This window comes from Balaenoptera musculus, chromosome 11, assembly GCF_009873245.2.
Source record: "Balaenoptera musculus isolate JJ_BM4_2016_0621 chromosome 11, mBalMus1.pri.v3, whole genome shotgun sequence".
In the NCBI taxonomy this organism is placed as follows: domain Eukaryota; kingdom Metazoa; phylum Chordata; class Mammalia; order Artiodactyla; family Balaenopteridae; genus Balaenoptera; species Balaenoptera musculus.
Window position 1 is genome coordinate 19,490,868 of NC_045795.1, and position 14,526 is coordinate 19,505,393.

At 40.5% G+C, this 14,526-nt stretch overlaps 1 protein-coding gene across 3 annotated transcripts in view; it reads right to left on the bottom strand.

Moving 5' to 3' along the window:
- KIAA0319 (KIAA0319 ortholog) overlaps nt 1-12,736 on the bottom strand; it is a 75,832-nt gene extending 63,096 nt beyond the window's left edge. For all 3 annotated transcript variants that reach the window (XM_036870692.1, XM_036870691.1, XM_036870690.1), the window contains exon 1: nt 12,615-12,736. The gene's annotated coding sequence lies outside the window, so the exon portion shown is untranslated. The remainder of the gene's footprint in view (nt 1-12,614) is intronic.
- Nucleotides 12,737-14,526: the final 1,790 nt, after the last annotated feature.

Sequence of the window (14,526 nt, forward strand, 5' to 3'; positions counted from 1 at the left end):
AGAAAGACCTTAAAAAATAAAAATAAATTTAAAAAAATATGGAATATAATCCTTGCTTTTACCATCTGTGTTAGTTTCCTAGGGCTGCTATAACGAAGCACAACAAACTGGGTGGCTTAAAACATTAGAAATATATTCTCTCCCAGTTCTAGAGGATAGATGTCTGAAGTCAAGGTGTCAGCAGGGCTAGGCTCCCCCTGAAACTCCGGGTAGAATCCTTCTTTGCCTCGGTCATTGGCATTCCTTGGCTTGCAGCTGCATCACTCCAACCTCTGCCTCTGTTGTCACATGACATTCTCCCTGGCTGCCTCTGTGTCCAAATTTCCCTCTTCTTAGGAGGACACTGGTCATATTGGATTAAAGGCCTCAGCTTAACTCAATTACACCTGCAAAGACCCTATTTCCAAATAATGTCCCATTCACTGGTACCAGGAGCTAGGACTTCACCATATCTTTTGGGGAGGACACATGCAACCCATAACACCATCCTTTATATTTTTCAACAGAAGGGCTTTCTGAAATTTTCCCGCCTTGTCCCATTATTGACTCCGTGGAGTACCTAAAACAGAGAGCATTCTTAAAGTTTAAGGATAAAAAAAAAAAAAAAAAAAGCCAACCATTTTACAGTGAGAAGAAAGAATAACCCAGGTCTTCAGACACTGGGGATTTTCTTTCGTCTCTGTCCAAAGGAAACCAGCCAAGCCAGAACCAAAGTAGAATTAGTGACAAAGGACTTCAGAATATTTGAAACCTCCAATCCAGAACAAGGTACGTTGTAGCCAGAAGTTATAGACGTTGAATGGTGGTGGTTTATTGTGGCTGCTGCTAGTTTTTGAAATGAAAAGCCAGAATGAGCTATGAAAGATGAACTTCGTGGTGAAACTCTGCTGTTCCTCAGGTGCTGCATTATTTCTGTGATAACATTTCTGATCAAGGGGAAAAGTATGATTTTTAAAATGATATAGTGCAAAACCCCAGAAGAACTGCCTTTTATTGGCTGTTGTCTGTGCCCCAAGCTCTGGCACACTGGCCGGATGGAGGTTGAGTGAATGAAATAACTTTTTCTTTAACTAGAATGACAAAAATGTACACTAAAAACATTATGATCAAATCATACTAGATAGCTAGTGGGAACATGCTATAAAGCATGTTCACTGGCTCTGAAAAGCAGGAGTTCACCAACCAAGTTTTGTTAGCCAGTAAACCAGCCAGTATACTTCAGCATAGCTACACTCTTAGAGAAACACGGTCTCATTTTCATTTAACATTCTATCACAAAAGTATCCTTCATTGCTATTGATACTTTCTTCTTCATTATTCTTTCTTGTTATTTTGCAACATCCCATTGAGGTGATTATTATAACTGACTTCACCATTTCCTAATTGCTAGGCCATTAGGTTGTTTCTGATATTTGGCTTTTATCAATAATGCTGCAGTGAAATGCTTCTACAGGCTCAGAAAAAAAAGCAAGTTGCAGCTTGCCTGTCTGAGGTAAATGAAACCAGCTCAAAGGGGGCCTAATTTCAAAGATCCCAATGGATCTTCTGGACAGCATTTTTCTGCAGGCTACTCAGAACAGACTGTGTTTATAATTTGTCCTGTTTGTGGTTTACTGGCTAAAAAAACTTGGTTGGTAAACTCCTGCTTTTCAGAGCCAGTGAACTCAAACAAGGTGAGCTGTATTGTGCTATTTCAGCTTAGCCCCTGGGGGCTGCCGGAGATGTTCTCTTGTCTTTTATTATTCTTCATTCCTTGCTTTAACAGCCACTACTGTGACAAAAACTGTCTTTGCTGAGGCAGCCTTTAACCGCAGGGGTGACGGCAGGCCATGGGTTACCATCTGAGCATCCTGCACTCAACGAGAGTCAAAGCAATGTTAGAAAGGAAGTGGTGATTTCCTGGAAGTAACCGGATGAAACAGGTAAGAGAACAACTCAAAGGTCGGGTGGATAGCATTCAGTGAAAGGTCGTATGTGAGGAGGAAGAAAAGCTAAGAGACATTTATATTTATTTTCTTTATGTACTGATTCCTAGGGTATACATTTTACCATCTTTTCTAAACTGCTGCAAATGAACACACTGTCTCACGGTCCTTGTATTATAAATAACACCAGAGTTTTATATTCCTGGAGATACTGTTCCTAAACTAAGAGGAAAAATGTCAGAAGGTGAAACCGTAAGTGTACATCATGGGGTTTTAAACAGTCTCCCTAATTATGGGAATAGCTTAGCTTTCAATTGGCTCAGCACTTTTCCTTCTCCTTAAATTTAATTCTTACTAATGGGGTCAACACTGCTACCTAAATAAATGCTTTGCCCTGTGCTCTAATAACTAAATCATCACCTTTAGAAAACATGCACAGGGAAAGGCCAGAGAGAGTGCAGACACCGTCTGCCAGAGACTTTGGGGGAAAACCCAGTTTGTGCTCTGTGATGTCCAAGTTCAGATGCCAGACGTCCTGTGTGTCAATGACAGTGAATCTGCTTTGCATCAAATTCTGAAGACAGCTGGTGATTACCAAACTTCTGAATCAGGCAAACTGTTCATCAATTCTGAGACTGTTCAGTCTTTCAGTTCCATTTATCAGCAGGCCTATGATTAGCTGGTCAAAGAGTTCTCCTTTAAACAACAGATTTACTGTATAGCACAGGGAACTACATTTCAATATCTTGTATTAAACTATAATGGAAAAGAACTGAAAAAAAAAAAAAAGATCTAAACCACTTTGCTGTACACCTTAAACTAACACAATATTGTAAATCAACTATACTTCAATTAAAAAAAAAAGTTCGCCTTTAGAATTTAACTTTCTGGCATTAAGGAAATAATTATTCACTTATTCCCTATGAAAGAAAAGGGACAAAACGAAAGAAGGTAAATATTGTCAGTTAATAATCTATCCTATTAGTAACAAGAACATTTTAAAAATGCTTTGTAATAATCATCATCACCATCATCAACATAATAGCCATTTATAATAGTCCTTTTATTCACAAGGCAATTTTACATACTTCATATTATCTGAAGCTCCCATTAAGAATCTGAGAGAGGGCTTCCCTGGTGGCGCAGTGGTTGAGAATCTGCCTGCTAATGCAGGGGACACGGGTTCGCGCCCTGGTCTGGGAAGATCCCACTAGGCCCGTGAGCCACAACTACTGAGCCTGCGCGCCTGGAGCTTGTGCTCCGCAACAAGAGAGGCCGCGACAGTGAGAGGCCCGCGCACCGCGATTTAGAGTGGCCCCCGCTCGCCGCAGCTAGAGAAAGCCCTCGCACAGAAACGGAGACCCAACACAGCCAAAAATAAATAAGTAAATAAATAAATAAGCTTTCATAAAAAACAACAACAACAAAAAAAAACAAGCTCTCTAATTGAATCCATTATATGAAAAAAAAAGAATCTGAGAGAGGTAAGATAGATATGTGTCATCCCCAACAGGTACATAGAATATTCTGGTTGAATCAGTTGAAATTCTGCGGCTCACTAATCAGAAGTTAGTTTCCGGTTTCTCCAGAACAAGCCTCTAAGTTTCAGTGGGTAAGGAATATAAAGGATGAAACTGAGTCAGGATTGCTTCCTCCTGATCTTTCTCACTTTCAGCACTTTCCCTTGCCAAGGCAATTGATAAACACTTCCTGAGTCACACTCCTTCACCCCTGACCTGCCTGAGCCTGGAGAGTAGTCTTGAAAAGAAAGCAGCTCAGAAAGTACCTGTAGGAGAGGTGTAGACCCACTGCTCCTGCATCTACAAGGGGCTCTCAAGCCCCCAAATCCTCACCAACAAAACAAGGAGGTAAGGCAGAGGGAACTCAGACAATACATGTAGTTAGGTGCCTCGCCAAGAAGGTAAAAACTTGGCAATTTTTCAGTAGTGAAATCTGTGCTCTGAATTTCTCCACTGAAAGCTGATAAAGTAAAATAAGTTCTAGAAAACCTGTGCTAATCAACACAGAGGATTACCCAGGAATTTACTGGCAATAGAGATAATGCTTTACAGTTACGGTATAAGATGACTTCCTATTAGGAGATCAAGCAGAATTAAGGGAAACATGATCCAGCATTGGTTTTTAAACACAGGAAGGGCATTCATGTGGAATGGGGAGTGAACAGATTCTGTGAAGCTCCAAAGGGCGGACCAGGGAACAAATAGGAGAAAATACAAGCCAAAAAAAAAGAAAAAAAAAAGTGTCAAATCCCTCCTTTAATAATGTTCTAAGAATCAGATTATATCGGACTTCCCTTGCGGTCCAGTGGTTAAGACTCCGCGCTTCCAATGCAGGGGGCATGGGTTCGATCCCTGGTCAGGGAACTAAGATCCCACATGCTGCGTGGCGCAGCCAAAAAATAAATAAAATAAAATAATCAGATTATTAAGGAGATGGTGGAAAGAGTAACACAAGATGTTTCCTTATCATTAAACTCATCACATTAATGAAAGAAACATCAGCACTAGGATTAATACAAGCAGGCTGGTGAAGATCAGCAAAGTTCTTTGAAGCAACAACATCTCTGTATAAAACAGACAAATATACAGGTAGAAAGAGCACTAATGAGAGAGATCCCATTCCTAGGCATGGCCAGAAGCATTACAAAAATGCAAAAAGACTTACAGTGTGACAGAGAATATCTTTAAATACAATAATAAAACTGTACTGGGAGAGATAATGGGAGATATCAATAATTGGGGAGGGAAACCTTGTAAAACCTGGAAAGACAATAGGTATTAAAGATCACACTATATTAGGTTAACAAAGAAACAAAATGAATTAAAACTCAACAGAATGCTTTAAAGTACTTAACAAAATCCATTTGCAAAAAATAAACAGGCAAAAATACGCAAGGATATTTGGGGAATGAGAAGAAAAGACAATGGTAGATTCTCATACTCATTATAAAGCAAAAATCATCTAAAATATGTAAACTAAAATTGTAACAGGGAAGAAACAAATCTGACTACATACATGTTGGATCTGTTTCTTTTACTTTAACTTGCTTTCTGCTGCTTTTGTTCACTGAAAGGATACTGTCTGTACATAATGGCCTGCCTCGGGGGACCCCGCCCCTCTGCCTGAAGGTTAAACCAAAGTGCCTTTGTTCAGGGAAATATCCGGACCCTGTCCACCTGTGGATGGCTACAAGAAAGAAGAAATTAACACATCCCCTCCAGGAGCCTGGCCATTCCAGGAGATATCTGCAAAACTTATGGCCTTTTTACTTTACTTCCTCATCTCCTCCCCATCTCTGTGCTATAAAAGTAACTGGCATCCAAACCCCGATAAGATGGCTATTTTGAGACTTTAGTTGGCCATTTCTGGGTCTGCCCACTTTCCGAATAAAGTCGTATTCCTTGCTTCAGCACCTTGTCTCCGATTTATTGGCCTGTCTTGCCACGAACGAGCAGAGTGAGCTTGGACTCGGTAACAAATTGACTTTCTATTAGGACTTACTCTGTAACAAACTAGGAGTAACAAAACAAAGGGATGGGAATTACTTTTTAAGAAATGCCATTATGATAACTATATATTCCTAACTAGAAGGAAAATCTACTTGAATGTTCAAAAGACAAGCAAAAACCAAATGGGAACAGTCATAAAAAAGAAAGAGAAGGAGGGAAAATACAATATTAGTTTCAAACGCAGGGACAAAAATAATTTGGGTCAATTAAGGAATTAGATATTATCAAAGACTAATGCAGCAGGAAAGTAGCTGAACATCTATTGACATTATAAAATATTATGAGGAGCCTCACAAAGACCACTGCAGCCTAGGAGGACTAATGCATCCTAGATAGGGGCTAGAAGAAACCAGAGGCATGTCATGATGAGACTGAAAGCAAAAAGAGGAAGGACTGCCAAGATGTGCCTCTTTACGGGGACTTTCTTTTAACAACCCTTATAGAACCAATTTATAACTTCCATTTCCAGGCTAAATGGAGCATATGTATATATAACAACAACAACAAAACTTTTTTTTATTAACACATAGCTAAGCTCCTATGCAGAAGCAATGCAAAATCTGTCTAGAACAGTCCTCAACACAGAGCACATAGAACTCAACCAGAAAAACAATCCCCACTGAAGATGAACCACCCTAAGAACAAAAGTAATACAAGCTAGGGAGCAAACCAGTACAAAGGAGAGGTGGCAGACGTAACAAATTGGAGCAAGAAAAAGAAGTAAAAGTACATCTAAGAGACACTACAAAATAAGTATGTTTGAAGTGGTGAAACACATTAAGGTGAAGAGAGGAGACAAAAATCATAATAAAGTAACAGTACAGTAAGCTATTTATTTGTTTGTTTATTTATTTATGGCTGTGTTGGGTCTTCGTTGCTGCATGCGGGCTTTCTCTAGTTGCGGTGAGCAGGGGCTACTCTTTGTTGCAGTGCGTGGGCTTCTCATTGCGGTGGCTGTTCTTGTTGCGGAGCACGGGCTCTAGGTGCGTGGGCTTCAGTAGTTGTGGCGCGTGGGCTCAGTAGTTGTGGCTCGCAAGCTCTAGAGCGCAGGCTCAGCAGTTGTGGCTCATGGGCTTAGTTGCTCTGCGGCACGTGAGATCTTCCCGGACCAGGGCTCGAACCCGTGTCCCCTGCATTGGCAGGTGGATCCTTAACCACTGTGCCACCAGGGAAGCCCTAGTAAGATGTTTTTTAAGGGCATAGTTTAAAAGATCCAAATCAGAAGTTGTGTTGTTAGAAATAAAGCCACTGGATTTTAAAATTCAATGAACTTGAAAAAAAAAATTCAGTGAACTGAAATGAAAGCTATATTGTATGAGGAAGTAACCCAAAATGCAATTCAAAGAAATAAAAAATTGAAAATACAAAGGCAAGAATAAGAGTCCTGAAGTAAAAACTGGTCCAATATACATCTTCTGATGACTCCAAAAGGAAAGAATAAAAAGAACTGGGAAGAGACAAAATGTAAAGAGATAATGGCCAAGAAGTTTCCAGAACCAATGAAAGACAAAAATCCTCATATCCAGGAAGTACAAGAAGTACTGAGGTTAAAATAATTCTATTCCTATTCTCACTGAAATGAAACTGCAGAATTCCAAAGACAAAGATTACATTTTATAAAGAACCAGAGACAAGAGATAGATTATCTTAACAGGGGCAAGAATTAGACTGACAACATGACTTATCAGCAAAAAGTAGATGCCAGAAGATAATAGAAATAGCATCTTCAAAAGTCCTGAAGGACAAAAACTGCCAACCTGGAACTTTATACTCACTAAACTGTCATTCAAGAGTAACAATAAAATAAGGGTTTTGTTTGTTTGTTTGTTTGTTTTTACATAAACACAGAGTATACCTACCTATAGATCCTCACTAAAAGAGCTATGAAAGGAAAACTGCACAGATGGACAGAAGAAGCATCAGTAAGGTAGAAACTGACTAACAGCGTTGGAAATAATAATAAAAATGTTATCCAAAAAAAAAAAGCTAAACAATAGTGAAGTGAAAGATGAGGGGCAGATTAAAGTATACTAAGGTCTTATGTAGTTCTGGAGAAGAATGGAAACATTAACTTCAGTTTTTTTTTTTTTTGAAAGAAAATACGCATTTTTAAAATAAAACGTCCCTGCTCTATAGAAGCTCATAGGATACAGTAATGGGATAAGGGACATTGTGGAGGCACAGCCACGAGCTAGACTACCATCAAAGCAAGAGGAACTGAGGACTCGAGGGAAGACTTCAGAAATGTTACATGTAAGCTCTATCCTGAGGGATGAGTGGTTGCTTCTCGAAGAAAGAAAGGCATTCTAGGCTGTAGGGACTGACTACACAGAGAAAGCGTGGGACCCTGCAAGGGATGGCATATTTTGAGTGGCTCCATGTGGCTGGAATGCAGACTATGTGCAGGAAATGATGTGATAAGAGGATGAAAACGTAAACCAAGAAGAAAAAGTAAATACTGTCCAGGGCACACTAAGAGGTTGGCACTTCATTTAGTAGGCAGTGGGGAGACATTGAAGATTAAAAAAATTTTTTTTGTTATTGTGATAAAATATATATAACATAAAATCTGCCACTTTAACCATGTTTAAGTGTATAATTCAGTGGCATTCAGTACATTCATTCTTGCGCAACCATCACCACCACTGTTTATCTCCAGAACTTTTCATCATTCCAAACTGAAACTCTGTACCCATTGAACCATAACATTACCTGCTCTGACAGTTCCTGGTAATCACTATTCTACTTTCTATCTTTATGAATTTGACTATTATAGATGCTTCATATAAGTGAAGTCATACAATACTGTCCTTTTGTATTTGGCTTATGTCACTTAGCATAACATCTTCAAGATTCATTCATGTTGTAGCATGTGTTACAATGTCCTTCCTTTTCCAGACTGAATAATATTCCATTGCATGTAAGGACCACATTTTGTTTATCCATTCATCCACTGATGGACATGACATTGAAGATTTTGAAGCAGAGGTGTGACATGTTCATATATCTGCTTTAGAGAGTAACCCTAGGAGGGGACTGAAGGATGGAATTTGTGAACCAAGAGAGGTTCTTGTTTCAAGAAAGTGAGAATGGTCAACTGGGTGGAAGAGGTCTAGTACAATGAGGTCAGAAAAAGTTTCTCCTGATTTGGGGAGGAGCAGTTGCGGCATAGGAGTAGTTAGGAAAGCCTGATATAAACGAGTGAAGACTAGTTAGCTGCTAGTAGCATACTCCTAAACACATATGTGTCTGCAAAGAAGCTTTTCCCACGCAACAATAAAGTGTTGAGCATTTGGCACCTAGAATTTGAATGTCATGAAGCTTTAAGACAAGGAGGCTGAAGATACTAAATTAATAAAATATTTCAACCTCTTGATAAGTACAAATATACCGAGAGAGATGGTAAAGCCAATAATTTTATTGAAGATAAGTCATCTTAAGAGATTCTTTTGAAAAAATTTTGAAGACAGGCAACTATGTTATATTGACCAGAAGACATTCTACACTTCATTTTAATGAGGATAGAAAAAAAAAATGGTAAGATATGCTGATAATCACAATGTTAGAATAACAGGATTGTTATCCTAGAGAGGAGCAAGCCCTACTTCCCCACTACCACATGAAAAAACATTCTACACACTGTAACATTTAAAATTTGTATGTGGCGGGACTTCCCTGGTGGCGCAGTGGTTGAGAATCTGCCTGCCAATGCAGGGGACACAGGCTCGAGCCCTGGTCCGGGAAGATCCCACATGCCGCGGAGCAACTAAGCCCATGCGCCACAACTACTGAAGCCCGTGTGCCTAGAGCCCGTGCTCCGCAACAAGAGAAGCCACCGCAATGAGAAGCCCATGCACCACAACAAAGAGTAGCCCCCGCTCGCCGCAACTAGAGAAAGCCCGCACACGGCAATGAAGACCCAACACAGCCAAAAATAAATAAATAAATTTATATTAAAAAAAAAAGTGGTAAAATTTGTAGGTGGCAACACTGGAGTTAATTTGCCCTCGATACTTAATAATTCTGGTGCTTTACATTATAGCATGCAATAAAACCAACTTTGAAAATTCACTTTGAGTTTGGAGTTATCCTGTTACTCTAGCTACATTGCTTAAACAGATGTTTACTAGAATCCCTTGCTTATTTGAACTTAAGGAAAAGAATGCACAGCAGGTTGGACATAGTAACACTTTCCAACAGGTAACATATTCTTCCAAGGTTATTTGGAAGGGATTAGAGTTAAAACTCCAATACCATATCTTTATCTACCTGTGCGTCATTTAAGAAAACTTACTTTGGGGCTTCCCTGGTGGCGCAGTGGTTGAGAGTCCGCCTGCCGATGCAGGGCACACGGGTTTGAGCCCTGGTCTGGGAGGATCCCACATGCCGCGGAGCGGCTAGGCCCGTGAGCCACAATTACTGAGCCTGCGCGTCTGGAGCTCGTGCTCCTCAACGAGAGAGGCCGCGATGGTGAGAGGCCCGCGCACCGCGATGAGGAGTGGTCCCCGCTTGCCACAACTAGAGAAAAGCCCTTGCGCAGAAACGAAGACCCAACGCGGCCAAAAATAAAAACAAATAAATAAATAATTAAAAAATAAAGGAATTCCTTAAAAAAAAAAAAAGACTTACTTTGAAATTCAAACACCTCTGGTTAAAAGACTCTGTCAAATGATGCAAAAATAGATGTTATTTTGGTCCAACCATATTTACCGCTTAATAAATAAGGAAGTTTCTCACTATGGAATTCACATAAATAGTATCTAAAAATACAGATTTTAAAAAACAAATGAAACAATATAACCCAGCAATTATTCCAGGCCTACTAAAGCAAAGCTCCTTCATTAGGGTATCAAATATAATTACCTGGAATTGACGTGCCTCTAAGATTGTAATTATTATATTTATTATTGTTGTTGCAAAGGTGCTGCAAGGAAAAATTTATGCATTTTATGATGATTTGACATTATAAACCAGAACAAGTTTTGGTCACATCAAGATAATTGTATTTTTAGTGAGAAATTATTTTGAAGACATAGAAAATATTTCCTGAAAAGAAAACTTATGTCAAGAATAACAATAATGGGACTTCTCTGGTGGCGCAGTGGTTAAGAATCCGCCTGCCAATTCAGAGGACACGGGTTCCATCCCTGGTCAAGGAAGATCCCACATGCTGTGGAGCAACTAAGCCCGTGCACCACAACTACCGAGCCTGTGCTCTAGAGCCCACGAGACACAACTACTGAGCTCGTGTGCCACAACTACTGAAGTGCACGCGCCTAGAGCCCGTGCTCCTCAATAAGAGAAGCCACTGCAATGAGAAGCCTGCCCACGGGAACGAAGAGTAGCCCCTGCAGCAATGAAGACCAAATGCAGCCAATAAATAAATAAATTTATAAAAAAAAGAGTAACAATAACAACTAACTTTTATTGAAGTTAGTTGCATACCAGGCAATGAGTAAAGAGCTCTTATACATATTATTTTATTCAGTTCTTATGGGAATTTCATTAAGTTGGTCCTATTATTATCCCTATTTTACAGATGAAAAAACTGAGGCTAAGAGGAATTAAGGAATTTGCCAAATGTGACACAGCCACTAAGTGGCAGAGCCATGACCAAACCCAGGCCATCTGACCTGGCAATCTATTAATACATCACGGCCCCAGAAGCAGTCATGCCTGGTCCTACAGATTTATTTAAAGAGAATGCTGCTAATCTGTTTGGCTAGAAAAAAAATTAAGTCAAGAAAATTTAACAGCAAATCCATTCTTGTACATTGATAAATTACTGAAGCTCTCTTTTGAATATTTTTAATACATAAAGAGTTTGGCTGAATTATTTTTGTTATTCTGAAAGGAAATTAATTCCCTGACTTGGCATTTTATATGGCAAAGGTGTGATGAACCTTTCTATCACCTGTGGTTCTAAAAAGTCTTGATATATAATTATATTTTTCTTTTTCAAATTACAGAGGAATTCAGCTTTCTGTATGATGCCTAAGTCTATAGCTGAAATGATATTTCCAGATTTCCTCATCTGTACGAAAAGTTATGTAAAATGATAAGCACAAAATAAAATTTTACATTTGGCATAATCTCGGGAGTCTCAATGATTGTGGTCTTCTTATAATAAACAATTTGAAACATATGGACATTGAACATGCATTTCAGGAATAAAGAAATAAACACTAACAAAAATTCTCGTTCTTTTTGGGGGGGGTTGTCTAAAATTTACTTTTTCTATTATTATCATCAAAAATATCATTCAATTTTTCTATTTAAGCACTGGAAAAACCACTAACATTTAACCCATAAACAAAAAATGTTTAGATGAGAAATCTAACAATAAAAATGGATATGAGTGGGTATATCATATTCTTTTTTCTCTCCATATACTTAAGAGAATGAATGATCGAAAGAATGATGACTTTCATAATCTTAGGTTTATGCTCTTGATTAATAATATCGTGATTCATATCCATTCTGTGGAGGAAGTTCAAAGGGAAAGAGAAAAAAAGCCATTCAAAGGTTTCAAGCTTCAGATTATGGTAAGATACAGAGACAAAATGAATTTAGCAAATAATAGCAAAGATCACATATCTATTACCAAACGAAGTTTAAAGAAAACCGATTCTACAGGTCTAAGAAATGCAATTCATGAGATTGGGAAAAGATGCAAATTTCCTCGACTCCACCCTACTAAGAAACAATCAATCGGTGCAGCAATCAAGAAAAGCCCTTTCCTAGATGTTCAGAAGAACCTTAAGAAACTCACCTCCTAACTCAGGGCCTCTTGATTTTATTTTTCTTTGGCATAACCTGCCTACTTGCTGCCCTCCCTTCCCATCAATCGCCAGACGGGTTGGGAAGTGGGATACTGCATCGAGGCGCTGCTGGCCGCACTAATAGCTAGCCCTATTCGGTGCAGCTGGCTAAGAGCATCACCTGCCGTCCCACCTGCTCCTCTTCTTCTTCGTCTCCCGGCCCTACACACACACACACACACACTTTTACACACTGGCACGCGCATCTGTTGTCAGGGCGGAGGTACCGCCCCATCCAAGCCAAACCCTCGCTTTCTCTTCCCCAGGATATAGCCCCCGAGGAGAGACTCTTGCCCAAACCGGAGACAGGATGAGGCAGGCTATTGCTGCGCTCTTACCTCCAATAGTGACAGAGATCCTGGCCACCGCTCCTCTGCGCCAGGCCAGCCAGGCCCGCCGGGGTCAGCCCCGGTCTAGTCAGGATGCAACCAGGAGGGCACCCCAGCCCGCCCCCCGCATCAGCTTCTGCTAGAGCTGGGAAAGCGCGCGCCCGTGATTCAGCGCCTTTCCGCTGCGCCGTTACCACGGCGACGCGCGCGCACGCGCACACGCGCCCCCAGGGATGGGCGGGCAGCAGTCCTTGCCTAGTTCCCGACTCCCAGCTCGGGCTCTAAAGATGGGTACCCAGGCGACGGACTCCCACCCCGCAGGCGACCAAGCAGAAGGCTTTCGGGCAGCGGGGCGGCCTGCATACCCCACCTCCTTTCCTTCACCAACACTTTGACGGACACCGTGGTCCTAAACGGCCTGGGGGATGAGTGCCTTTTCCAAATGCCGCGGGCCAGGGTGGCTCTAGGGAGGCGCGAGCACATTACTTGGGTCAAAAACCCTTTGCAAATGTCTCCCCCGAAGCAAAGTCACCCCACACGCACAAGTCCCACTCCTCCAGCGGGAGCCTCTTTAGGCCCTACTATGTTTTCAGCACGTGTTGCTTTCTGAATGAGGATGAAAACAGGTGTTAGGAGGGGCCCAGATCAACCCCACGCTTTATAGGTTAACCAGGTGCCCAAAGTATTTAGATTACATTAGCATCTATGGGAAGGTGATCATCTGAACAATAGAAAACTCCTGTGGAAGACTCTTCCTTGTATTTATACTGTTTTCTTGTAAGAAAGATTCATGCATCTAGGTATGGTAACATAGGGCACAAAAGGAAGCCAGGGCATTCCTGAAGCATTCCTTGCACATCCCCATGACTACAGTACGGTGCTTAGACCTGATGAACAAGCCCCTACTAGGCTACTCCCTGGCTATGGCTGGGCCTTGGATGAGTTACTTGCTAAACCTGTTTTGTCAGTTATAAAATAGAGATGGTAATAGCATTCCTTTAGGATGATTGTGGGGATTAAAAGAAAATGCACGTTTAAAGAATAAAAACTGCTTGGGACTGAAAGAGTCAAAATCAGTTTGGACTAAAAAGAAAAAGGCAACCCTGCCAATTATCGGGCTGGGAGGACAGGCACAGATTAAGCCAGAAGCAAAATTAACAGGAAATATTTCCCCCAAAGTCATGCAGCTGCTGTAAAATGATGTAACAACCCCCTGTTTGAATGACTACTGCTTTCCTAACCACAGACGCCCCCTTTGCTTTGCTATTTCCATCCGTAACTGGTGATACCCCATTGCTGAATTCTCCTTGCCTCATGACAGCACCCAGTCCATAGTTAGTCCCTGCTTCTCCTAACCTGCCTCTGAAAGAGTAAGCAACAGTACCAGTCTGATTCCAAGACCCTCCTTCAAAGGGAACCCAAACCTTACAAGACACTTCCATCCTTTCTCTTCTCACAGTGGCATTCCACTGTACCCCCAGAGTGACCTTTCTCACCACATCAATAAATCTGATGTACTCAGACAACAAGCCCATTCCCAGCAGTCTTTAAATAAAAATTAAGTCATTAATATATGGGCTTAAAGTCTTTACATATATACATACTTACATATATATAAGCTTAGCCTAGACTTCTAAACTCAGAGCCATTACAATGAATATCTATTTTGATATATATAATACATATAATATCTATTTTGGTACTGACTTATGAAAATGTTAGTCTGCCTCCCTAGGACACAAATGTGAAGGCACTGTCTTTCATTTCATTTCAGCATTTATTGAGCTCCTGCTACATGCCAGACACTATAGTAAATACTAAGGATAAAATGGTGTATTTTTAGTACAGCTTTTCTGACTTCGTCTGTTTTTTTTTTTAAAACGTGATGATCCATTTATTTATTCATTTATTTATTTATTTT